Source organism: Alexandromys fortis, unplaced genomic scaffold, assembly GCF_014885135.2.
Source record: "Alexandromys fortis isolate MF-2015 unplaced genomic scaffold, M_Fortis_MF-2015_v1.1 scaffold_118, whole genome shotgun sequence".
NCBI classification, from domain to species: Eukaryota; Metazoa; Chordata; class Mammalia; order Rodentia; family Cricetidae; genus Alexandromys; species Alexandromys fortis.
The window spans coordinates 5,019,360-5,045,591 of NW_026068010.1; the positions used below are offsets into that span (position 1 = coordinate 5,019,360).

The 26,232-nt window shown below is 45.4% G+C and overlaps 1 protein-coding gene across 7 annotated transcripts in view; it reads right to left on the minus strand.

The window, feature by feature from the left end:
• The window catches only part of Stard13 (StAR related lipid transfer domain containing 13), a 386,353-nt gene that overhangs the window by 83,481 nt on the left and 276,640 nt on the right, over positions 1-26,232 (minus strand). The window contains exon 1 of one of the 7 annotated variants that reach the window (XM_050161867.1): positions 15,193-15,327. The exons of the other annotated variants lie outside the window; for them this stretch is intronic. The gene's annotated coding sequence lies outside the window, so the exon portion shown is untranslated. Of the gene's footprint in view, positions 1-15,192; positions 15,328-26,232 lie in introns of those variants that run through there. 7 annotated transcript variants of the gene reach the window in all.

A 26,232-nucleotide genomic window follows, 5' to 3' on the forward strand; every position in this document is an offset into this window, starting at 1 on the left:
TATATTCATAAAGTCAGAAAATGAAGGGAAAGAGTTTGCAGAGTGCAGGGGCTTTTATAGGGCAGGCTACTCTCTCAGTAGTGACTTGAGGGGGGCATAATGAAGTGACTCTGCAGAGTAGCTTGATAGCTGTGTGTGTGACTTGGGTGCAAAACTTGACCCTTCCCAACCTCGAACTTTCTTCAGGAAGAAGAAGCCTCTTTGACAGTCTTTGGGATGCACCGAGAATCTTGCGATGTGCACGATGAAACGCGATGCTGACAGTGCCTATAATCAAGAAGCCCATGGCCACTGGGGTGGTGCCCCAGACTCCAAAGAACATAAGCCTGCACTTCTGTCCTGGCTGTCTGAGGGAAGACAATGGCTACACTCATGCTAACTCTATCAAGAAAAGCCCTGTGAATGTCAGGGAATACCATGGAATGCTGAGGTTTATCTGACTCTTGCATTGCTTGGAAAGTTTTGTTGATGAGCCTTGATCCCCGTGGTTGACATGACTTCATAGTGTGGTCTCTGACATAGCAGGCTAAGCCTCTCCACAAAGCCACAGGCTCAGCTGCTGCCTCTTGGTGCCGCGCGTCAGCCCCAATGCAGTCTCTCTCAATTTTGGGATCAAATGTAATGTTTCGAACCTCTCCCTGTTTTGTGCTCAGGTTCTAATAAAAGTGAAAGAGAAAGGCGGGACAGCAAAGGCAGAGCCTGAGGAAAGCCATATTTTTAAGTCATTCTGTTACCCTAAGGCAGATCTAAGACAGGAAATCTGGGTGAGTACATGACCTCGGACTACACCAGCCTACAACCAGCTGTGCGACCCGGCCTTGGCAAGGCCCATGTGGCCCTGACTGGCTTCCTCTGAAGTGCACTCACAGGCGACTGTGAGCCACACTGACTGTCATTAGCAGTTCCCAAGGCACCTGACCAGCGTGGCCCACAGCACATAGTCAAACGTGGCAGCAATTCACTCACCATTGCCGTCGAAAAGGAGGAAAGTCCTACAACATGCAAAGGCTTAGGGATTTTGTGGTTTGACTGGAGGTAAACGCTGGCTATTATTGTAGTATTTACTAAACAGGGAATAAGCTACTTGGGAGCGAAAGATGTTTCCTGGTAACACAGTGTTCTCTACGTCTTAATTTTTCCCCAGACATATTCTGGAATCTGCTTTAGCATAAATCATATGAGAAAGGTTTATGAAGCTCACATATAAAGGTTTATGAAAGTGTGATTTTTATTAAAACAAGAATTTCTCCCTATATACTGTTCAAATATTCTGCTAAGGGAAACATGCATGGCTACTGTTGCTGCAAAAGGTGAAGCATGCATGGCTACTGTTGCTGCTAAAGGAAACATGCATGGCTACTATTGCTGCTAAAGGAAACATGCATGGCTACTGTTGCTGCTAAAGGAAACATGCATGGCTACTGTTGCTGCTAAAGGAAACATGCATGGCTACTGTTGCTGCTAAAGGAAACATGCATGGCTACTGTTGCTGCAAAAGGGAACATGCATGGCTACTGTTGCTGCTAAAGGAAACATGCATGGCTACTGTTGCTGCAAAAGGTGAAGCATGCTGTCTAATGCTTTGTGCAGAATTAAAGGCTCGTTTAACCATCCCCACCATAAGGACGAAGGGACCAAGGCTCAGGGAGGTTAAATAAGGTGACCCAGGTCTTGCATTAGGATGTTGACACTTGAAACAAGCATTTTTGTTTCCAGCCCTTGCCTATAACTATGAACTGTTCCAAATCCTTCTGAAGAAGCTAGACTATAGATAAAAGCACACCTAAAGTTGTATATATATATGTGTGTGTGTGTGTACACATATATATGTAACAATTGATCATTAAATATGCATGTCAACAATGCACCCAAAGAATAAGGAGTAGAGAAAGGCCACCTATAAAGAAGGACTTATCAAATTCTGTTAAAAATAGAACTTGCTGTTGACAAAAATGAGGAGAAAAGTGGAATCACTGAGCAACATTTACCAAAGGTCTTGGTGGCTTTCCAGAAGGTTCTGCAGGAGAACACTGGGTTTCCTGTTAGAGTGAAATCCCTAAAAGTTTTTATGGAGATGAGGGTGGGGTGGGGACATATGAAAGCCATCAGAACAGAGCATGCGATTAGCACCCAGCTAAAGCCCCTCGTGTGGCTTCTTGCCCTCATGACACCCTGAGGTTAACTTTACCAACACCACTTCGGAGAGCAGCGATCGAAGCCTCAGAGCCTTAGGAAAGTGTGTATACAGCCAATAGTCTCGAAAGTCTAACCCAAATCATCCTGAGCCCCAAAGCCTTCCCTCTTCCACAAGGCCAGGCTGCTCAAAGTTGTCTTTCTGCCCGCTGTAGCTGTTGTCTGGTACTCAGTATTTTTAGCAGGACAGCTCTTGTGACGTGGGGCCAGGGGAGAGAGAGTACGTTGGACTAGTAAAAATGACAGTCCAGTCCAGTCACCTGTATTATTGATTAAGCCTTGCTCTCTGCCAGCTAAGTCCTGCAGGGCTCCATGGCGATTATCAGGGCAGTCAGGACGTCAAAGTCAAAGGCGCTGATAACAGAACATAATCGGATTATGCGTCGCCCTCCCCCAACTTGGTGGTTTAAGCAAAACCATTCTTTTAAAGCCAAGGTTTCTGCCTTGTTTTTCTATTAGTTACTATTCAGAGTGACCCTAGAGATCTCAAGAATTGTCAGAGCTGGTTTTCATGGACCCATGGAAAGACAAAGAAAGAATTCTTGCTGAGTGGAAGTGAGAACTCAGAGACACACTAGAGTAGCCTCTTCTTGTCCCGAGTGTGGACTTAACCAGTGGCCTCCACACAGCAGAAAAACCACAGCAACGGAGCACTGGACACAGCCCATGCCTAATAAAAACATTTTTGTTGATGTCTGGACCGCTGACATTTCCCTTTTAAAACCAAATATTTCCTTAAGTACTTATAGCAATTTTGCAAATAAACCTGAATTTAAATATGGAGAAATGGTTAATATTTTTTGGAAATATTCTGCTTTTAAATCCTCCTTATCAAGGTGATGCTTTTTCATTTGTAGATTTTAGGTTTATTCATTTCTTCTCTGTGTATAGGTATTTTGCCTACACATAATATGCCTGAATACACCCTGAATTATGCAGTGTCTGAGAAGGACCGGTGAGGGCAACAGATCCCCTGGACTGGAGTTACAGACGGTTGTGAGCCCCATGTAGGTGCTGGGAACTGAACCCAGGTTCTCTGCAAGAAGAGCACACAGTGCTCTTAGCCATCTCTAGTCCCTATGGGTAGCTTTGGACTTTCCAAAAAATATCCTGAGTTTTAAAAAGTCTCTTACCATGTATCTTGTAAATGTAAACCCTCCTACAATAAGCTAATTGGCATTTAAGTTTAAAGTAGAGTCATATATAGTTATATTTTAGGATATTTGGCGTGGAGTGAAAAGTTTGCTTTCCTAGGGACTAGGTATTAAACAGCCATGTCTGTTACTACCAAACTTGGCCAGGCTCTGGGGCTCCATCATTACCAGAGAAAATGTGAGACAGACTCAAAACAGTGAAGAATTAAAATGAAAAGACACTTGATTCTCAATCCCCAGACGTATTTCTCAGTTTGGAGACAGTGATAATGAATTTTTTTCAACTTAAAAAATTAGCAATAAGCTGCCTTTTATAAAGGAGATTATATATATGCTATTAGTCATTTTGAAAAATGACCATGGTTTCCAGAAGCCTTGATTGACACTTCTCTGCTGGGACAGTCCTCCCTTGTATAAACACACACACACACCCGTGTTTCATGTGAGTTGCAATTCCACAGGAACTTCAAGGAAAAACTGAAGCAAAGCAAAAAAAAAAAAAAAACCCAACAACAACAACAAAAAGAAACCCTCATTTTCCCATGCTTTTTTTTTTTTAACTTCTTGTGTAAGAACTTTTATGAGATCGGAGTAAACTGTTTTATTTATTTTCCTTTGCTCCTCCCGTCTTACTGGAAGCAAACATTATCTGGATGTTATCATCTTCAATGAGAATAAATTTGGACTAAGGAGATGACTCAAATCAATGACTAAGAATTAACATGTTTAATTCTGCTGCCCTCTGGATATGCCAATCGAATTTTACTGGGTCAACATGTTCACCTACTCTAATGTGACGTACGTGTTCCCTTCGAAGGAAAGAATGCCATTTTTATCAATCTTTTGCTTCACTTTCAGACTTACCCAGTCCTCTGCAACTCAGCTTTTTAAACTAACTCTGTGGCAATCAAAACGGTGAGGGCTGAGGAGGTAGCACAGTGGTTGAGCTCCTGTCTAGCAATCATGAGGTGCTGTGTTCAGTTCCCAGTATTACTGAAATTAAACAACACCCTCTGCCCCAAACAACAGGAAAACAAAACAAAGCAAAATAAACACCCAACAACCTCTGCACTCCCACACACAGTGTCAACTACCTCTCCAGCCTTCTTCCTCAGAGCTTCTTACATGGGTTCTGTCTCTAAAACACGGCTTGTGTTCAGCTAGCCTGTCTGGTGTCCCAGCCACCTGGAGCAGACAAATATTTTCCTATGTGAAGGATCCCATAGCAACCAGATTGGTGTCAGGGACATACACCAGCTGTTTCAGTGCTGCCAGCCATCAGCTGCCACAGAAGGTTCACACAGAGCGTTTGAGAGCTCCCAAGTTCTTGTCTCTCGTGTGTGTGCGTGCGCGTGTGTGTGTGTGTTCAAGTGTATGGGCGCTGTGCGTGCTTGTGGCGTCAGAGGACAAGCTCAGGTGTTAGTCCTGGCTGGCCACCTTGTTGAGGCGGGGACTCTTGTTCTCCCGCAGGCTAGCTGGCTCACGGGCTTCTGGGAATTCTCCTGTCCCCACCTCCTATCTCCCCACCTGAACACCAGGGTTACAGACCCGCGTGACCATGGCCAGCGTTCACACAGGTTCTAGGGATTCACACGCAGGTCCTCACACTTATGTGGCCAGTACTGCCCTGACGGAGCCTCTCTGCAGCCCTAGACACAGCCCTTTAGACACGAGAGTAGAGGGGAACTGAGGTAGGTAAGATTAGAAAGATCTGTTTCTAGACTATCGGTTTCTCCCAAGCGACACCATCTTGGAAAGTCAGTAAGCCTCACATAGCCTCAGTTTCTCATTTGTGGAATGTGGCCATGAGAACGCGCCCCCCCCCCCCCCCCCCCGTGCGGGGAAGTGTACTGTGGTTAGCAGATGAGAACCACGTGGTGTATCTCCTATTACTAAGTTAAGGAATACACGATCCGGACACAGCCGGTGACAACAAAGGTCTACAAAACAGGGCGCAGAGGAATGCATTAGACATGCTAGTACTTTTATTTTGTATATTTTATTTAAATATTTTTTTTTTTTTTGCAAAACCAAATCATTTTGTCAGTATTTTATATTGGAATGTTACGCTAAGCTTTGTTGCTGGTTTCTGACGGCAATTGGGAACTGTGTGGGGTAGAGGGCTGCTGTGTGGAAAAGCCCCCTCCCTGTGTCCTTGCTTTCAGGATTATCAGTCATCATACTATAGGAAAATCTACACGGACCCAGTTGAGTGCATCGTGGCAACAGTGCACACTTCATTAAGCAAACCCTCGGAAGAACAGATAATTGACTTAAGGTTCTTGTGGAGTGGTTTTGAAACGCATGCTATCTGTCAGGAACGAGTGGCCAACAAGGGTGAGATAAAGCCAGTCAACAGTCACATCTCCAAGGGAAGAGCGATGAGAACGCATCTGGATGAGGCCAAAGTCAGGCTGAGCTAATTTAACATAGTCTGGGAAGACAATTTCAAGTGCGGTTTCACCTACTTTGGCCTCTATGTCTTCCGCTCCTAGTGACGGTGAACGTGAATATATACCAATGTGTAAAGATAAGTATGTTAGAAAGGCGGCTTGACTGGAGGGGGAGGCGTCCTCAACCCATCACCGTGGGATACAGTCTACGGCTTCTGAGGGATGCTTAGACACAATCTCTGGGATACCATGAGTTGATGTCCTAACTGAGATGGCTACTAAGAGGTGGGAAGCACAGACCATGTGGATACCACAGATAATGGGGGGATTCACATGCCAAAGGGAATGGAGACGGGCATGGACCATGGCGGTGTGAGAGTCCAGTCTACTACTCTGGTTAGCAACCAGCTTAGAACTGAAGAGCTGCTCATTTCTAGAATGTACGTAACAGAAGACATGGATCACAAGACGTTGGCTAAGGGAATACTGTATACTCATAGCAGGGAGGTGCCCTGTGCCAAGAACCACGTGTATACAGGAGCACATCTCACGAGCTCAGCTCGTACGGCACGCTTCCAACACATTACATGATATGGTGTGCTTTGTGTTTGCGCCGAGTGGTCAGCAGATGAAGATGCTGGCTACCCAAGCCCTGCCTAGTGCTGAGAGGTTAGTATCTTTCGTATCCCCAGAGCCTGTTCACAGCACACACATCCCGTTTGAGGTTTCCTCATGGCTCAGCATACAGTCAGATCTAGGTAGCGTCTAATGAGTCAGTTCAGCTGAGGAAGATTTGTAGGAAACAACAAAACTAGCCAGCCCTCTTGACAATCGGCCCAGTAAAGCTTGCCCGAGGTGAGCTTGCTGTTGGAGTTAGATACATATGCTTCCCCACTCTGTCCAATCTAAGAAGCAACCTTTACATGTTTGCAAATATCCTCTCCTCCTGTCTGTGAGCACATGATGTCTCAGTATGTGTGGCGCTCACTCGGTGACACCACATACCGTCAGGGTTAATGTGTGCTTGTTGAGTGGATAAACGAGCTACCCGTAAGTTAAGATACACTGCCCATCAAGTCCCACATCACAGTGCCAAAATCCACATCCTCCACTTGGTTTTGATGCTCTCTTCCCCACTAACCCTAAGCTCCATGAGGGAAGGGAGTTCATGTGATTGGCTGAATTATTTCTTGTGTTATAAGAGCCTTGGCAAATATATTAATAATTGTCCAATGGGTTGATGGACAGAGTATTGTAATGGGTCGGTTCACAGTATCGTAGTTTCTTCTCTGAACACAAACCCTAAACTAAAATGTGGCAGTTTCCAGCCTCCCCACACATGTAGCTACTCATGATTTGTAAAACAACGTCAAGACTTACAATAATTGAATCTTCAAGTCCCATTTCCCATGCAGTGATATTTCCAGTAACAGGTGAGAGGACACTCATTTATTTCTATAAAGAATTATTTCTTTTTTATCTTATGTGGAAGAGTGTTTTGCCTTCACCTATGTGCACTGCCCAAGGAGGCCAGAAGAAGGCGTTGGAGCCCCTGGAACTGGAGTTACAGATGGTAGTGAGCCACATGGGTGCTGGGAACTACACCCTGGTCCTCTGGAAGAATAGCCAGTACTTATAACTGCTGGGCCATCTCACTAGCCCAAAGGTTCTCAACCTGTGGGCCGTGACCCCCTCGGGCGTGCTGAACAACCCTTTCACAGGGATTGCGTATCAGAAATCCTGCATATCAGATATTTACATTACAATTCATAACAGTAGCAAAATTAGAGTTATGAAGTAGCAATGAAAGAATTTTCTGGTTGAGGGGTCACCACCACATGAGGAAGTGTATTAAAGGGGCGGCTTTAGGAAGGCTGAGGGGTCACCACCACATGAGGAAGTGTATTAAAGGGGCGGCTTTAGGAAGGTTGAGGGGTCACCACCACATGAGGAAGTGTGTTAAAGGGGCGGCTTTAGGAAGGCTGAGGACACTGCACTAGTCCCATCTCACTTTCTCATTTATTTCTTAATATAGCAAACATTTTAAAGTCTGAGTACTTTTCAAAGCAAATCTTTTATTTGGTAGCATCTCTAGTCTCCCTTTCCCGTACTAAAATGGGTTCACGCTTCTTGGTCAAGAGCCATGCCACACACCAACCTTTCTGGTTCCTTCAATCAGGTTTGGATGTGTGTATTGATTGCCTCAAGCCTTGGAGTTGCACAGAATCATTCTTGAGGCCTGACCCTCTCTGACCCGGGATGGGACTGGAGGCTATAGGCTTGTTTCCCTTTTCATAGTTCCTTGTACACAGTAGGTGCTCAATAAGTACGGGTTGAAATAAGGTACACCATGTTACTATGCATACTTTGCAACAAGACAGAGGACTTGGTGAAAAAGTAACATTTGAACCAAATAAGGTAATAGGGAGGGAACAGAAAAACAAAACAAGGGCTGGAGAGATGGCTCAGTGGTTAAGAGCATTGCCTGCTCTTCCAAAGGTCCTGAGTTCAATTCCCGGCAACCACATGGTGGCTCACAACCACCTGTAAAGAGGTCTGGTGCCCTCTTCTGGCCAGCAGACATACACACAGACAGAATATTGTATACATAATAAATAAATAAATAATTAAAAAAAAAAAGAAAAACAAAACAAAACAATAACAACAAAACAGCCTCTTGGTGGAAACAGACCTGTGAAGCAGGGCATGTCAACAGTCAGCCCTAAAGACACAATTCTCTTCTGTTGTTGGCTCTAAAGCCTGGCACAGAAGGGCCATCTAATGTGTGTGTGTGTGTGTGTGTACTGTCTCATCAGCTAAAATAAATAAATAAAATCAACTATTTTCATTTAAACTGAGCTCTGACTCTTTGTGGTTGTCTTCAAGTACTTGTCAAGCTTGGCTAGCACCAGTTGGGCGCCTCTGGAAAGAGCACGGGATTCTTTTGTGGAGTCATTTGCGGTTAATTAAAGAAGTCGCCTCGCACCAGCTTGCTGGGGCTCTCGAGGTGTATTCCGTACAGTGCCATCATGGGCTCAGCCCAGAGAGTGAGAGTGCGTGCTGTCTGGGATGCAGGAGAACAATGGTTCTCAAGAGATTTCCCTAAGTCATTGTTTTCTGGTAGAGATGGGTCATTAGCCCCTAGAAGCCTTTTAGCTTCAAGGAACTTTGGTTTTGACTCTCAAGAAAGAAACGGATGGGGCTGCTTGCCCTTTGCTGTTGGGTGGAAAATGAACAGGTGTCCCGAGGGGGCATCACACACCCTTGATCTCCTCTCTCCTCCTCTGCTTGTAGCAGCAACATTCTTAGCATACTGGAGGCTTCCTTGGTTGAGGGACTCAGCCCACTGCTGGCTTCTAGTTCCCCAGACAGGCTCATTCAGCCCCAGCTCGGATCAGTGGTCAGCCTGTGCCCTGTGCTGCCTGTCGGCGCGTGTGAAGTCCCTGGAAGGAGTGAGCTTGAACACGATGCCATGAAGGCGTCTCTTCAGACTTCTGAGGCCTTACTAAGGACAAATGGGGTTCCTTCATGAAAATGATCCTCCTGATTATTAAGACTTAGGTTTTCAATAGGGCTAATCTCTCAGGACTCCACTCTGGCCCAGACACCTTCCAACTATCGGCACTGCACATTTGCCTACCTCTAGTCCACCTGGGAATTTACTTTTGTATTTATTACCATGTTTCTATGCACTTGTTAAGTGGGCATTCTCTCATCACTTCAACAGAAACAGAGGAGTTACATCACCTACTCTGCAGTGCACAGAACATGCATCTAATCAGAGCATCATTAAAGATGGTCCATAATTTTCAGAACCTTTAGGGCTAGAGAGATGTACATGGGGGGAAAGCTCTGTCAACCGTCAATTCTTCACTCTGGTATCATGGCTGAGAGCTTGGGGTGGGGGTGGCAGCAGGAAGAGTGGGGTGCAAAAGTATCAGTCGAGAACTGACAGCTGAACCCCACTTGCTAAGCACAGAGGGAGATGACATGTGTGTATGCTCGGTGCTCAGACACTGCACAGCCCTCATCTGGTGGGAGGCTAGCTCCAGCTCCCCTGTGGTCCATCCTGATTCAACATGCAGAGGCGTTATGATAAAACAGATTCGCCTCTGCCGGCTATTTGGTGTTTAAAAAAAAAAAAGATTAAGTGCAAGATTATAGAAAGCTTCCATAATTTACATAGTTTCCTTTAGTGTCATTTAGCAAGTATATTCAAGTTTTCCTGTTTTATCCTCATTTGAGAGAGACCTCGAAGCAGTGAGACTTTCCATCTCTTGGTTGGAGAGATGGCTCAGCAGTTAAGGGCACATACTATACTTGCAGAGGACCAGAGTTCACTTCCCAGCAGCCTTTCCCAGACTCACAACCACTTGTAAGCCCAGCTCCAGGGGCTCCCGCACTCTCTTCTGCCTTCTGCAGGCACTGCACTCGTGTGGCATGCAGATATATGTGCACAAGTGTGCACACACATAAATTAGTACAAAAATGACAACAAATCTAAGTGTGATTAGTAAGACTCAGGTAGGAGCAGTAGGTTAACATCTTATCCAGCAGTGAACTACTCTGAGGTCTTTCTGTTAGAATATCAGGTTTGCAGTCTTAAAGGTGTATATGGTATTACAATGGTCAAATAGTTCCAGCCATATGGTTGCCTGGACTGTGGGATTTGCAACGGCAGAATACCACAAAGAACTGGTAGGGAACACAATCTCTTCATCTATCCAACTAACATAACTTGATCATCAACAGTGTAGTTAGGAGAAACTGTAGGGAGTGCCAGCTAATCAAGGAAAAGATAATTTATCAATAAAAAACTCCAAGTAATGGATGCTGCATAAAGAAAGAAAGAACAAGATAAAGACTTGATTCAAATGTATCCCAAGTAAGTCATGAAGGAAGAAGACTTCAGTTCTGTGAAGGAACCATGTTGGGAAAAAAAGGCTTCAAAGATTATTGATATTTAAAGCAGCGTTGGAATCTGAGGACAGGGCCTCTACTGTTGGTTGGCCCAAAGGTATAAACCCCACTACTGCCTAAACAATATAATCTCTAGTTACATTTTAAACCCTTCTCCTTAAATTCACAGGTGAGTACAGCTTCCAGCCCTCATCAAAGAGGCTTCTTTTCGCAGCAGAAGGAAACCATTACAAAAGTCCACAACTGGTGAGACATGCAAAGAGCAAACGACCAGGGGTGCCCGGCCTCAGGGGCTACATCCACAACACAACCTCTTCACCTAAAGGCGCTGGGAACATTCCAGAAAAGTAAGCAGAGAGACTGTGAGAGCCAGAGGTTCAGGAAATCTGCTGTGAGAGTGTCCCCATGAAATTCCAAAAAATGTAGTCACCTAAAGAAAGTGACCACACCAGCTGACATGCCAACATGGATGGGAACTCTCACGAGGCCCCACCTCTAATTAATGAATCTCAGGAGAGAAGAAGCAGTCTTCTACAGGTACAAACCCCGATAGGTCATTGGATCCCAAATCGTTAGTCTTAAACTAATACAGCTGTGAGTAACACTAAATAGACTTATCAGGCTGTATTTATATGTATGCGTGTGTGTGTGTGTGTGTGTGTGTACATACATACGTATGTGTGCATATGGAACAATAATTAAAGAACAAGTTGTGAATTTGAGAGGGTCTGAGGAAGATAAGGGCGGATTCGAAGGGGAGGGGAAGATGATGTAAATAAGGAACACATGGATGATACTCTCGTGATAAAATTAAAGAGATTTTTTAAATCTAAGGGGATTAATGAGTGAGAAGGTAAAGGAGGTGGAATGTGTAAAGGGGCGAAGAATCAGTAAAGCAGGGAGGACCGAGGGAAAGCGCACGGCAAAAAAGTACAGTAGTGGAAAAGTACTAGAGACTAGGTCCAGGGCTGGAAGAGCACTCCTGTGCCACAAGGCAAAAAGGACAAGACAAACCTAAAACAAAGCCACCAACTCAAACACAGAAGGGAAGCAAAAATCAAAGTAGGAAAGAAAGAAGGATAGCAATAGTTTTTAAAAATCATAGGAGAGAAAGGGCTGGAGAGATGGCTCAGAGGTTAAGAGCACTGGCTGCTCTCGCAGAGGACCTGGGTTCAGTTCCCAGCACCCACATGGCAGCTCACAACTGTCTGTAACTCCAGTTCCAGGGGATCTGATGCCCTCTTCTGGTCTCCAGAGGTTCCTGCATGCACAGGATTTCACATAAACTCACACAAGTACACATATACACACATAAAAATAAAATAAAACAGAACCCTCCAAAACATAGGAAAGAACACATTTTGTGGAACCCAGAACTGGAACACGCATGGCATGGAGGTCTGCAATGGGGCCAACGGATGGATAGGAGGGACATGGAGGACAAAGCTGGCTAGTTCTGGGAGGAGATCCAGAGTGTCGAAAGAAAGATATCTCTGAGGAGACTGGACGAATAAGAGAAACCTTTGATCCATGGGAAGGATTTATTAAAGCAGAGGGGAAAAGGAATATTCCAGAAAGAAAGCGGTTTAACATTTCCATGCATATACCAGCATTTGATCTTCCAGACCAACCCAGGCAGCCACTCTTATTCCTAGAGTGCAGAAGCAGAACTGTGGGCCCATAGGACCCAGGGACAGCCTAAGGTCATGCAGTTGAGTGCTTGCCTCACAGGGCCATCAGACTTCCTGAATTCAGGCTGCTGTGTGCCCTGTGCTGGCTGAAGGACATCCATGATCTATGGGTAGCCAAGCGGTGTAGGCAGTGGGCATAGAGGGGTCTGGGCTTTGATTTCCTCAGCGCTAGTGGAACTGCTGTCCTGTTTATCAGTCAAATGAAAATGTCTTCACACAGAGCACATGAAGGGCTGCTACTTACAACGCTTTGATTTTAGACACAGTCACTTTTACTGAAACATTAAAGAACATACCTGAAGATGTGTGTGTGTGTGTGTGTGTGTGTGTGTGTGTAAAATATGCATATATATTTTACATGGTATATATTCAGGTCTGTGAAATTTGGGACAATGACATTAGGCATCTTACTTAGTTTCTTTATATTAGAAAGTGTAAATAGATGTTGCACCAATATTAACCCAATTTCTAAAACTTCAAAGCTAACTAAAGAAACGTCTTGGTTTTCGCGATGCTGGAAAGCGTGATGAGTAAGGGAGAGAAAAAGTCCACACGGAGGGGGAAAGAGTGGGGCGGCTCCCTGCGCGAGCAGGCAGAGATAAACAAAAGCAATGCCACATGTGATTACTGAATTTTAGTTTTGAGTGGGTCAGCGTTTCAGCACCATGAGAAGCCCAGTCGAGGGAAATGCAGGCACGTTCACCAATGGTTTGTAGACTGAGGACGAACCGTATGAGGTACTCCAGGACCTTGCTGACACTGAAGTTCCTCTCGGAGAGACGGCTAGGATCACTCATTCTGCTTGCAAGCAACGCAATACAATTATTAAGGGGCTTAACAATTGTATTATTAACAGTCTTTTGTGCAACACAGTGATTGTGACTAAAATCCAACACTTTGCTTCTGAACATTCTTGGTCTTCACAACAAAATCTAAATATCCCTATCAAACCTGACGTGAAGAGAAAAATCAGCCAGGTGTTCCTCCAGGTGACACACGTGTCCGCACATGGGAATTTAGCTCAGGCCAAAGATACTGACTGCGTGGATCAGAAAGGGCCCAGGGGCTCCATCTCTACGGGAAAGAGGTTTACATATCCCCTGCTGGGTTGCTTGTGCCCCAGAGATGTTCACAGACCCATGTGTTCATGGGCAGCACTAACAGGACATGGAGTTATTAAAAACAAAGACAAAAAAGAAAGAGGACATGAAGCTGGGTGGGAGTTGGGGGGGCGTGGGGGGTTTGGAGGTGGAGGATGGATCAAACAATATACATTGAAACTTTCAAAGAATAAGAAAATTATTAAAACAAAGCAAACCATACTGGCTGGAATGAATGGTGCCCTCATATAGACATAGATATAGAGATCAATTACAGAATGGTCCAGTGTTTCCCAAAGAACATCATCCATCCTTCTCTAACCCCCATCTTATGTCTAACTTCCCCAGAGCTTAAACTCCTATCTACTGATATTTTCTTCCTTTGATTTTTTTTTTTTTTTTTTTGATCTCCACTGCGGGGAAACAGATGCCACAGAGAGACAGTAAGAACAAACCTCTACTTTCTAGTTTGTCCAACAAGAACAGACATTCGTGTGGTACTCATTACCAAGTGTGTGGGAGGGAAGGATCCTGCTCAAACCGAGTGGCTTCAGCAGCGGCACCACCTCAAGGTGCTGAGGACCCTGATGGGAGCAGGGCTTGGGAGAATCAGAAGGAGACCAGCACAGCCCCGGCTCACGGAGCTGCCCCCGCCATCTGTCGCTACACTCGCCCTCATCCCACAGAAATGAAATTAGTCAGCGAGGATTTTTGTAAAATGCATAACACAGTTGTCTTCTAGGAGCTGGCGGAAGATAAATGATTCCAGACGCTGGACTGTGGCCATTTTCCCACACACGCCACAGAGCTCCGACATCCATATTGGGCCATAACGCTGAGTGGTGTCTGCCTCTGCCAGTTTATAGCCGGTGCCTCCACCGCCGGTTTACACTAGAAAGCCAGCTCTCTTTCACACACAGGTCCCTTTCTGCCGGTGTAGGTTAAAAGGGGATTGCCTTTTTACAGTAACAATGTGCCGATATTCCTCCTCTGCGCTTTTTTTGGCTATTGCCCCGGAGACTCTGCTATTGAAGCCATTGTTTTAATCTCCCACTGGAATTAGAGAAATCCATGCCTAATAAAACACACGGCATCTGACATTGAATATGAACCATTAGGAGGTGACAGTCAACCATCCAGAACCACACAGCCTAGCTCAGCTTGAGACTGAATACTCTGAAAATGTGCCACATATCCACGGTAGGATTATCCCGCGAGCCGGTCTGTGCTCTGCAATAAGACCCAGAAACAGCTTCACAAACAGTGCCACATCAACCGCACGATTTGGAAGGTCCGATGGGAGTTTAAATATCTATCTGTTCATACACTGTGCAAAGCGATAGCATTTTCTGTTGGCCCTGTGAAGCTAAAAGGTGAGCCACTACCCCATGAAATTATATTTGAAAGATAAAAATCGTATTCACAGTTCCCAACAGTGAGAAAAGGCAAAAGAGGGAGAGAAGAAGGGAGACACGGGAAGGAGGGACAGAAGAAGGGAAGACAGAAGTCTATGCCGGTAACCTGAGATCTGAAACATAAAATAGATCATTCCGCAGCAGATGTCTTTAAAATGAATAATGGGACCACAGGCGCTGCCTCAAGTTCTTGTCAAAAGAATGCTCTCCTCAGGGTCAGCTCTACCCGAGAACCAAACTTCCTATACCCATAACAAATCTTGTAGCCCAGAAAGGAAGCGCCGCTGTCTTCCCACCACCTCTTTCTCTAAGGAACACAAACTTACTTTGTTTGAAACTGTCCTCAGGCTGCGCTGTGCTTTTGGAACAAAACCACTCTCTCTTTATTTCCTTTTCTGCCGTCTTGAGAACTGCTGCTCGGGAGCTGACAGATGGAGCCTCTGCCGCTCTCTGCTTCCTCTTCGTTATCTCTGCCAGCTAATATTTCCCCTGTGCTTAGCTGTGTCTGTGAGACGGGCCCACATCACTGTAGCCTGATCAATGGAGCGCCTAGTTTGAGGTTAGTTTTGGCTCCGCCTTCTAGCTCCAAGAGGAAAAAAAAAATGAAAACTCACAGCTGGATTTTTTTATAAATCTGCTCTTTTAAAACTGGCTCCGCAGCCCTGCACATACCAACGGGAAACGCTGCCAGTCTGTCCCAAGCCAAGAGTGCGTTCCTTATCCTAAGTCTCCTGCCATCAACAGGCCAGGCAGGCACCTCACCTAACTAACCGCATTCAAGTCTTCAAGCTCGCCTAAAACTTTACAGGAATGAAGAGAAGCATTTCAAACCAAGCTTACATTTTTCCAAGCACAGTGAGCCTCAACAGATGATGTGCACACACCCTCCCCACACACACCACACAGACACAGACACACACACACACAAACACACACACTACACAATGGAATAACCTATGGAATGTTCATATTGTGAAAAAACAATTCCAAAGATAAAATGGAAAAAGGGGAAAAGACTAAAATCAGACAACGCAACATTGATGTCTATCTAATTTTCCACCCCAAATCCAAGCCATTGCTTGTACACGGTGATTGATGTTGTACTCCAAGCAGAGTGTTTGCTGCTCGTATTTACAGTGTCAATGAAGTTGTTGGCTCAAGAGAATACATGGCGGGGTTAATTGCTAGCAGGTATAGTTAACAGGGGTGGCCACACAGCCATTCTGAGTACTAGAAAACAGACTAAACATTTAAATTCTATATCAATCTGATCTCCAATCAGAAGATCTGAATCTGAGTTACAGGTTTTTTTGTTTGTTTGTTTTTTCAAAATCAAACCAAAACAAAACTTATGTTTCAGGATTATAATCTAATTTCCTCTTCCCCTTTTCCCCTTTACACCTCCATGGTCTCTTTCACGTTCATCGTCTCTTTTTCCTTAACTGTTGTTCGTGGTGTGTGTGTGTGTGTGTGTGTGTGTGTGTGTTCCTAAATACATTATTAACACAACTGCTCTGTTGGCATGATGTTACTTGTACATATATGCTGACCATGGGTACTGGATAAGTTCCGACAGATACATCCACAGCACGTCCTCCTCACCCAAGGCTGAGGAGTCGTTTCGGGAGAGGAGGGCAGGAAAATTGTAAGAGGACAGGGAGTTTGTTGTGAGAATGTCTCTCCTGGTCCTGTCAGAAGCCACTCCTATAAACTGTAGTAGTCTCATCTACACGGCTGCCTAACCATGAGCTGAGCACGGATGAGAACGGCAGACATGTTGATGTGGCAGCGGGAGGCCTCAACCCTAGACACAGAACTAGAGGGGACCTGGGAATGTGGAGAGCAGAAGTAGCCTTCCCCAGGGAAGAGCGCACAGGTTGGTTATTGAGCCTCAGTTTGATTTCTCAGTGTCTGTGGGCACAAAAGGCACAAAGTCATCAGCAGTGATCACACAGGCAGCGGCACGATTAAACAATGACAACTCTACTTTCCCGTTGCTCCTTTTCAGTAAGAGAATATTAAATAAATATAAATATTTCATCCGGCGAAGGATGGCAGCAAACTAAATATCACAGGTAGAGACAAGGAGAGGGAAGAAGGATCAAAGGGTTTGGGGAATAATGTCAGGTTTCAATATTTAAATTCTACAGGGAGAGAATATCAGCAAAGAGAGCAGTTAACAGTGACCTTAGGCTATGTACGTGTGTATGTGTGAGTGTATGCCGGGGACAGCCATGGGGGAGGGGAAGAAAACGTCTCTCATTAGCCTGGACTTTCCTAAGTAGCTGGCCAATAGGTCCCAGGCATCCACCTCTCTCTGCCTCCCCAGTGCTGGGATTAAAAATGAATACCACACCCAGATAATCTGATTAGGTTCTGGGACTTGAACTCAGGGGCTTATGCTTGTAAGGCCAGGACTTTAACAGCTGAGCCATCTCCCTGGCTCTGAGTAGTAAGATTTTGGTGCCTCAGTTTCTCTTCAGTCTCACCCAGTGAAGTCCTAGATCTGATGGAGGAAGGACATTGGTTAATTATAATAAAGAAACTGCCTTGGTCCATTTTATTGGGTAGAAAATTAGGTAGGCGGAGTATACAGAAGAGACTTCTGGGAGAAAGAAGCTGAGTTGAGGAGTCGCCATGATTCTCCCGCTCCAGACAGACGCAGGTTAAGATCCTCCCTGGTAAGCCAGCTCGTGGGCTACACAGAATATTAGAAATGGGTTAGAACAATATGTAAGAGCTAACCAATAAGAAACTGGAACTAGCCGGGCCAGGCAGTGTTTGAAAGAATACAGTTTCCGTGTAATTATTTCTGGGCATAAGCCTGCCATGCAGGCGGCCGGGTGCAGGGGACGCAGCCCTGCCGCTCTTAATTCAACATAGATCCACAGAGTCATTTGTCTGACAAGCCCGTGGCGGGCAGAGACACACACGGGGTGAATGGGTGGACCAAACATTGGGCCAGATGAGGGCTTCTTGCTTCAAGCATGGGAGCGTGGGCTACTGTGAGGACCTTGGCTTGAAACTGGAGCATCAGCTACGACTCAACCTCAGGGGTGAGACAGCCTGTGGGTCCTTGCAGAGTCCTCCAATGGGGGCTTTAGGCTGCAAATGCAGAATGGCTTCTTCACTGGAAGGAAGAGGACAGATTTGTCCCTGGATCCTTGATCTGACCCAGCTCTCTCCTCACCCTAACCCCTCCCCCTTTTCCACTTCCTCTTGGAGAAAGTCATCCAGCTGACAAGGGGCTGAGTCAAGAACCAGGGTGTTTGTAAACATCCCTGAATGAAAACACATGGACCTTCTGGGTGAATGTCCCTAAATGGTGGTGCAAGCCCTCGTTTGCTGTGGCTAGCAAGAAGTGAGTTTCGGAGTTAAGGGGAACCTCCCATATGAGGTCTGTGTGCTGGAAGTCTGGGCAGCTGTGCACTCCGGGAGAAGACAAAGCAGAGGAGATGGGAAGGGCCTACTGCCTACCCTGTGTGGTACTCCACTGCCTACACTGTGTTCTTGTCCAAAGACCTCGGGAAGTTCCCCGTCTATTTTTATCAGGATGTCAAATGTGGGATCTTTGGTCCCTAATCTGAAGGGCTATTCTAATCTGGGATACTTTTTACCGTTACAATGAACACAGTGCACATGCTATTCACCATAGAAGATGGGTGCCGCCAGCTCTCTATAACAGCCGATTCACACGGACATAGGCAATATGCAGTATCTGGAGTCAGTGCTACTTCAGATTTTAGAGTATTCCTGCATGTGTGTATATGTATGTATGTATGTATATATATTAGTATGTTTATATATTATTTGTATATGTATATATATCTAACAAGACATTCTGGGGAACACGAGTTTCATTTATGTCTCATGTATACCTCATACACACGGACTGTATTTTTATGTAATACTTTTGATAATTTTGTGCGGGAGACAAAGTTTCATGGTATGGATACTTGGGCTATCATGGTGGCACATAAAAACTTTCAGATTTTGGACGTTTGGATTATGGATGTGAGAGTGTTGTCATCCAAAAGCAAAGTATAAAAACACGGAGGGATAGAAAGAGGGCAGAGTGGACAGAGAGGAGGGGCAGCAACTCTGCTGGGGAGCAGGAGAAACCAGGAGGCATCTGTGTACTAGGCATGAAAGGCTGATCCAGAAGGAGGGACCGAGACAAAGACACAGCAAGACACAGGAATTAAGGCAAGCCCTGTGACACCAGACGAGTGATGTGGGACCTCTCTTTGTTAGGGGATAATTACGGAGGCCTGGTAGGGCTGCTGCACATGTGAAGAGGGTTACTTGATGGAAAACGCTTGCACCGGAGCTTGGCCTACACACCCAATACCTGCTGTTCGCTACACCACTGGCAGCACCTTGGAAACTTCCCTTAGGGCCAAAAGGACTGAATTTGATTCAAGCTATAATTTTTCAAAACCCAAGAATTCTTTTCAGGAGCAGCTGATTGCAGTACTTGTCTACGATCTTTTGGTGCCTGAGCACCTGTGGGGCCATGTTATTTAGTTTCACTTAGGGCACAGAGCGCGTCTAACCGAGCATTCCAAATTTGCGACTCATTTTACAGATGGAATCTGTACTCGAGTGGGGTGTTACCAGCATTGCTGTTACCATCTCTCTGTCACCCCCCACCCCCACCCCACAGCCAGAATTCTGAGCTTCAGAAATGGGTTTTGATTGGTAGAAGACCAGGCTACTGATATTGTTTTGAGCAGAATTGGAGTAGTCAGAAATGCCAACTGGCTAAAAGCTTTGCAGTGGAAAAGTCTCGGTGAAGTCTTTTCCTGTCTGGTGATCACCATCATGGCCTTGTCTAAATCCCTTAGTGGCCTCTGGCCAGCCCTGAGGTCCAAGGAACTCTGCCTGCCTGATGCTGCCTACCAGGGCGACAGAACCTGCCACTGAAATCTTGTGTCTGCCTCCAGCTGTGGTTGAAGTATCTAAAAAAAGCAAACAGCTGGGGCATTTTCAAGCCTGAACACAGTTCATAGGAACTGATTTGGTATGTGTTTATTTATGAATTTACCGGTGCTGGTGATCGAGTCCGGGTCCTCACGGGGTCCAGTCCTGAGCGACATCCACACTCCCTGTTGCTGAAGGAATATCTGCTTCAGTTCAGCCTGGTAGCTCATGGGAAGCCAAGGCTGGATTGCTGCAGGTTGCAAACCAGCAAGGGCTATAAAGTGAATTAATTTCAGGCAGCCTGGGCTACAATGTGAGTTCTAGGCCAGCCTAGGATATAGAGCAAGATCCTATCTCAAACAAAGGAACAAATCTCTGTGTCTGGGGAGTATTTGGTCCTGTTTTGTACCCGGGTGATTTGGTTTTGATGTTTGGGAGGGAACAGCCGACCTTACCATTTCTTCATGGGTAGCCGGATGTGACCAGCTCCATCACTCCAGTTCACTACAGCAGACAGAAAGGGCACAGAACCCACAGGGCACTGGAAAGTACCAACAAAGGTTCCAGTTGGCTTCACCAGAGAGCCCAAAGAAAGATGTCAATTCTTATCCCAATTAGATTTTTAGGTGATAAGTAATTAAGTGAATTGGAAATAAAAAAAGAAAAATACTACACATTGCTATTACAGTCTATGAATATATTCACTATAAAGACATAGTTTTCATATAGGGTAGATTTGTTCATTTTTAATGAATTATTTTTATCTTCGATGAAAACTTAAAGATAACCTTTGAAAATAATAAAAATAGCCTTTGAAATGTTTCTTTAAACTGTTTTAAAATAAAATAGTACATACAATATTCAATATGTTAAAATAATATTCACTGTAAAACCTCAATGCTGCAGAATACAGACGAAGGATGTAACAGCCCATTTTTACCATTTTCCACTACTAATTCCACTTTCCTCCCTAAAGGAGTCTGGTTCGTCCTGAATTTGTTACATGCAGACACACAGCTCACTCTGGATATCCCATGTAAACACACACATTTTATGTATGTAAAATATGCACATATATGCATATTCACACATATGTAGCCATGCTATATGCCCATAAGAGAATTATTTCCCACCCAAATAGAATCTGGTTTTTTTTTTTTTTTTTTTTTGTACTGTTCTCAGCCTTGTTCTATTTATTTGACAACACACCTCAGCTTTTCAGATGAGCAAACAAGCAAGCTCACAGCTTGGATCCACAGATGCTGAGCGCCTGGTCCGAAGTGTGGGTCTTGAGGGGCCAGGTCAAGGAGGCAGTGTTGCTCCCCAGTGCCAGCAGGAGCAGCCGGTACCTCTCTGGGATGGGATCCCACCTGAAACTGGGAAATCTACCGAGCGGTTGCTCTCATCCAGGAGAGCACATCCTGGTGGAACAATGACCGAGGAACCCCCACCCTCACCCCCACCCCGCCTCATACATGAGTGCTGGTCACACCATTAACTTTCCAAAGGTAACAGATGGCTCCTGCCTTGTTTCCTATCCCATTTTAGGAGGGGCACAGCATCTTCTCCTGTCACATCCTTCTTGCTAACGGTATGGAGGCAATGGACTGCGACAGCTGGATGCTGAGATGCACCACAGGCAAGCACTGACATGCTCGCTCCCATGGGTCCCGCAGGAAGGGCAGGTGGGTGGGAATGCATGGGGGGGGGGGGCTCAGGGACTTTCCATCATTTCCAGGGTCATGAAAACCATCTTCAGGTTGCAGCTTGTGGTCCTCGGGACCTCAAAACAAGGTGTATTCCCAGAAACACTTCAGTAGCACATCATGTGTTTCAGGAAATGCTCAGAAACAAGCAAAGCCATCTGCCAAAGAGTGCTCAGAAGGCGAGCTCCCTAGATCCCACTGCCAGGGTTTGACATTCTCCAACTCATAAAACAAGCTATTCTACTATCCTTACTACTAAGTTTCTTTCCTTTTTGGGGGGGAAAAAAGAACACTGTCTTATAAAATTAAAAAAAAAAATCACTTTGCTTAAAGTGGTACTTAAGAGGGAACGCTTAGTGGCCAGAGAAGTGGCCTAGTAGGAAAAACGCATGGCCTGTAATCATGGGGACCTGAGTTCGGATCCCAGCACCCACATAAAAGGTAAGCACAGCAGCACACACCTGTAACCCCAGCACTGGTCTGGGAGATGGTGCAGCCAGTCATAGGAGGATCCTGGGCCCTTACTGTGCAGTTGGGCTAGCCAACATGGTCGTCTCCAGGATGCATGGAGAGACCTTGTCTCAGAACGCAAGATGGAGAAAAATAAACCTCTGTCCTTGTGTGCACATGCACACGTATGCACATAGGTGAGCTCACCTCTTCCAGGACCCCTCCCACTTGCCCCTCACATACAATGGAGTTTTGTGAAACCATTTTAGATTTTACATCAAAGCCACTGTTCTCATCCCCACCCTGTTCTTATTTTGAGGTGAATCAAGGTGATGCATTCAGCTACTTGCCTTTCTGACTACGACTTCTGGATTTCCTGTTTCTGAAAAGATTCTGTAAAGAAAATCAGAAGTGCAGGTTTGCTGCAGGAAGGTCCTGAAGTGAACCAACTGGGGGAGGAGCGACAGCTGTACATGGAGGCCATGTGGTAGACCTCATGCCAGAGCAGGCACGGCTCAGAGATGTCGGTACTGTTTTGTGTCTCTGCAGGATGCTCCATTGGACACAAATGCTTTCTACTGTTCTGTGTGTAAAATGTCACAAGCTATACAATATAAGCTGGTTTACATTAACTAAAAAGGGGAGAATGTGAAAATACTTTTGTCAATAAAAAGTCAATTGCCTTGCGAAATGGTATGGTATCTTACTTAGCTTCCTATGGCTGTGAGAAAATGACACGGTGAAAAGCAACTTGGGGAGGAAAGGGTTTATTTCACCTTACAGTTTTTAAGTTCATTACTGAGGGAAGACAGGGCAGGAACCTGGGGGCAGGAGCTGGGACTGAAACCATGGAGAAATGTTGCTTACTGGCTTGTTCCCATGACTTACTTAGCGCATTTTCTCATACAATTCAGGACCACCTGCCCAGAGTTAACTCTGCCCACAGGGGGATGGACCCTCCCACAGCAGTCAATAATCAAAAAAACACTCCATTAGCCGATGACAGGGAGGGGTGTATTTTCTCAATTGAGCTTTCTTCTCAAATGATTCTAGTTTGTGTCCACTAAACCAGCCAGTACATATGGAAAGTCAGAAATAAAATACTGTGGTACAAGAATGATTTCATGGGGCTAGAGAGATGGCTCAGCAGTTAAGAACACTGGCTGCTCTTCCCAAGGGCCTGTGTTTAGCTCCAGCACTCACATGGTGGCTCACAACCAACCATCTGTAACTCCAGCCCCAGGAGATCTGATGCCCTCTTCTGGCCTCCACTGGCACTGCATGCATATGGTGCACATACATATGCACAGGCAAACACTCATATACATGAAATTCAAACTTTTTTTCATTTCAAAAGATCCTAAATTACATATGATGATTAAAAGAAAGAGAGACTGTCCATCAAGTCAGCATCTCTTTTACAAATGTGGTGTTCTGCAGAGGTGATGTTTTGTTTTTATTGGCTGCCTCATGGTAGGGAATGCACTTGAAGCTCTGGCATTCAGCCACCTAGACCAGGGAAAGTCCACAGTGAGACAGAAAGTGTAAATTCCATGCCTGGGCAAGCCAGTGTCGTGATAGTGTTTGTGGCGATGAGACAGGATCAACCCCTTTTGAAACCTGCACCCTTTCCTTCAGGTATGCTTACCCCAGTTCTAACCCTATCTGGTCCTCACCTTCTCTACTGTCTGGTGACCCAGGACTTGTAAGGATCAGATTTGATATTCCTTTAAGTTTTTAGTTGTGATATCTTGGGTAGAGAAATTCAGAATTCCTGCTATGACACCAAGCACAGGGTAGGCTTTAATTAACATGCTAATAGACTCCCCCCAACAAGGCTTCAGTTAAGAAGAAACAAGACCTCTGGTCATGAGACACAGGATGCTCCCTGCGCAAGCCAGGCTCTTTCCATTGCTAGGAACACTGACTGACTTATTGCTTCATCCAATTTCTTAAGGACCCTTGACTTTTGACTTCTGGTTCAGGGTTAGCCTCAGGCAATGGATCATGCAAAGAAGTTTCTAGACCTTTTAAAATTCACCTTTCAATTTGGAGAAGTCTGCAGAGCCCATAAAAGATTCTGAAACTTGAGCAAACATCATTTTATATTTTGAAGAATCTCACAAACAGAAGAGCACATTCCTTATTTGGGGGTTTATATTTGGCTGCTTTCTAACAATAGTGCTCCCTGATTTGATTGAAACCAACTTGAAAAATCAAAGTTGGAGGCAAGTACATACAGCGGATCTAGGAATCCCAGGCTCCCAAAACTTGTGTTTCTTATTTAGCTGCGAAGCGTGGGTGGCCGTGAGCGTTCCTGGCAGCTAGAAGGCATTTGCTAATGTATTTGACTTTAGCATTGTTAATCACACTTATCAACACAGGCAAGCTGCGCTGGCCACAGAAGATTAGCTTCTCTTCTGCAATGCCCCAGCAGTTCAAAGGCAGAACATGAGCGCTGAGTGGCAGCAGCATCTGCACGCTCCCACGACCCTTCCGCGACTTCAGAACTTGCCGCCAGCCTTAGCTTCTCCTTTTCATACCTTTACACACGCTCCTTTCTTCTGTTGCAATGGCTAAGGCCGGGAAGTTTGCAAACTTTTAGAGTGAGTTGTGTTTCTAAACACTTCAGAGGTTTTCAGTCCCAAGGTGGCCCTTGTAGTCAGAGAGTCAAGGTCAGCGACCTGCTCTGAGAGGCAGGAACCTCCAGCAGGGCAGAGATTCATTCGCAGGGAAACAAGGCCACTGGAAATTCTTTTTGAGGCCTTAAGTTTCAGCTGTAGACTCTCCCCTTAAGGCACACAGACTATTGCTTCTTACAAGAAAACACTTTGCCCGGCTCAGCGGTGAGTGAGACGGAATATGGTTGCAGAACGTGTGTGTTCGGAAAGAAAGGGACTCTCAGGGCTGCACCTGCTGGCCCAAGCGCCACACTCTTGCTTGCATTAAAGGATTCCCAGACTCAAGGCACGACCTGTTTGTCACAGCCTGTTCTAGTCATGTCACAGCTCCACTAGTCATGGTCTGGATCGGTGTCCCCAGAGATCTACATCTTAAAGGTTTGGTATTTGCTGGTGGCACTACTGGGTGATGATGGGACTCTTGGGAGGTGTGGCCTAGCTGGAGGAAGTTCCATCACTGTGGACACACCTTTGAAGGAGATGCTGCGGTTTCGGTCCTCTGCTCTTTCTCTTTTGTGTTCCCCCATGTGGCACGAGGACAGCAGCTTGCTCCACAAACAGTAGGATCTCCCTGAAGAGAAACTTCCAAGGCTGTGAGCCGAAACCCACCCTGTTTTCTTTGTGAGTCAGTCGGTCATCTCGGTATTTCATGACATAACGGAGAACTGGCTGCTACAGCTCATAGCTACTTCACCGCTTCCAAACAGCAAGGATCCATCTAGTTCAACTCTTAGCCTAGTCAAAGTAGCCACCTATGGCATCCTTTATTTCTCCACATTGTGAATTATTTACCTGTAGAACCCAATTGGATGGCACTTTGCTTTTGAGCCATGGATACAGTCAGAGGTTAGGCCATGACCCCACAGTACCCATCACAGTTGGGGGCAGTTTCATCAAGGGGAAACATGGCTGACATATACATTGGATACGATTTAGGAGTTATCGGAGGGAGGAGAAGACTAGGCGAAGAAGAGACCCCCCCAACTGTCTTAAATATGAGCTAGACTATCATATTTTTTTCTACTAAAGCATACATGTGACAGCCACTAGGGCTGGAGCACATAGCTCTTTAGGACCGAGAATGTGGCTGATCATATTTGACCTTGCCCGTGGCCTTTGAAATCTGAAATGCTTCCTCCTATAGTCTCAGCTCACTGTTTTGATGACATCTGTAAATCGGATAGTGACCTGCCACTTAGGGAGCCAGGCACAGAGGAAGGCAAGCCAATTCTTGTCACTCCAGGGTATGAGAGCCTCCAGTTTCCACTGCATGACTTCTTTGAAGCACATCCAAATGTTGCATGTATTAATCTAAGCAGAGAAGAGAGCCTTTACTTCCAAGCAAGAGGCCAGATGACTGCTGTGACACCTCTGTACACTTGGCACTAGACAGTAACCCTCACAAGAGACCCGGGCTCACAACTTTGCAAGCTAAGAAGGACTATGTCCTCATTGCTGGTCTGGGCCACAGGGCCATCTAGCCAAGATGAATCCTCTGACAAAAAGTGAGGATGGAGCTATCTCTGGGTTGTAAATGGTAAACAATCTTGTAAAAAATAAACCTGGATGTGTCAACCAATATAATTATAAACCAAACAATAATTCT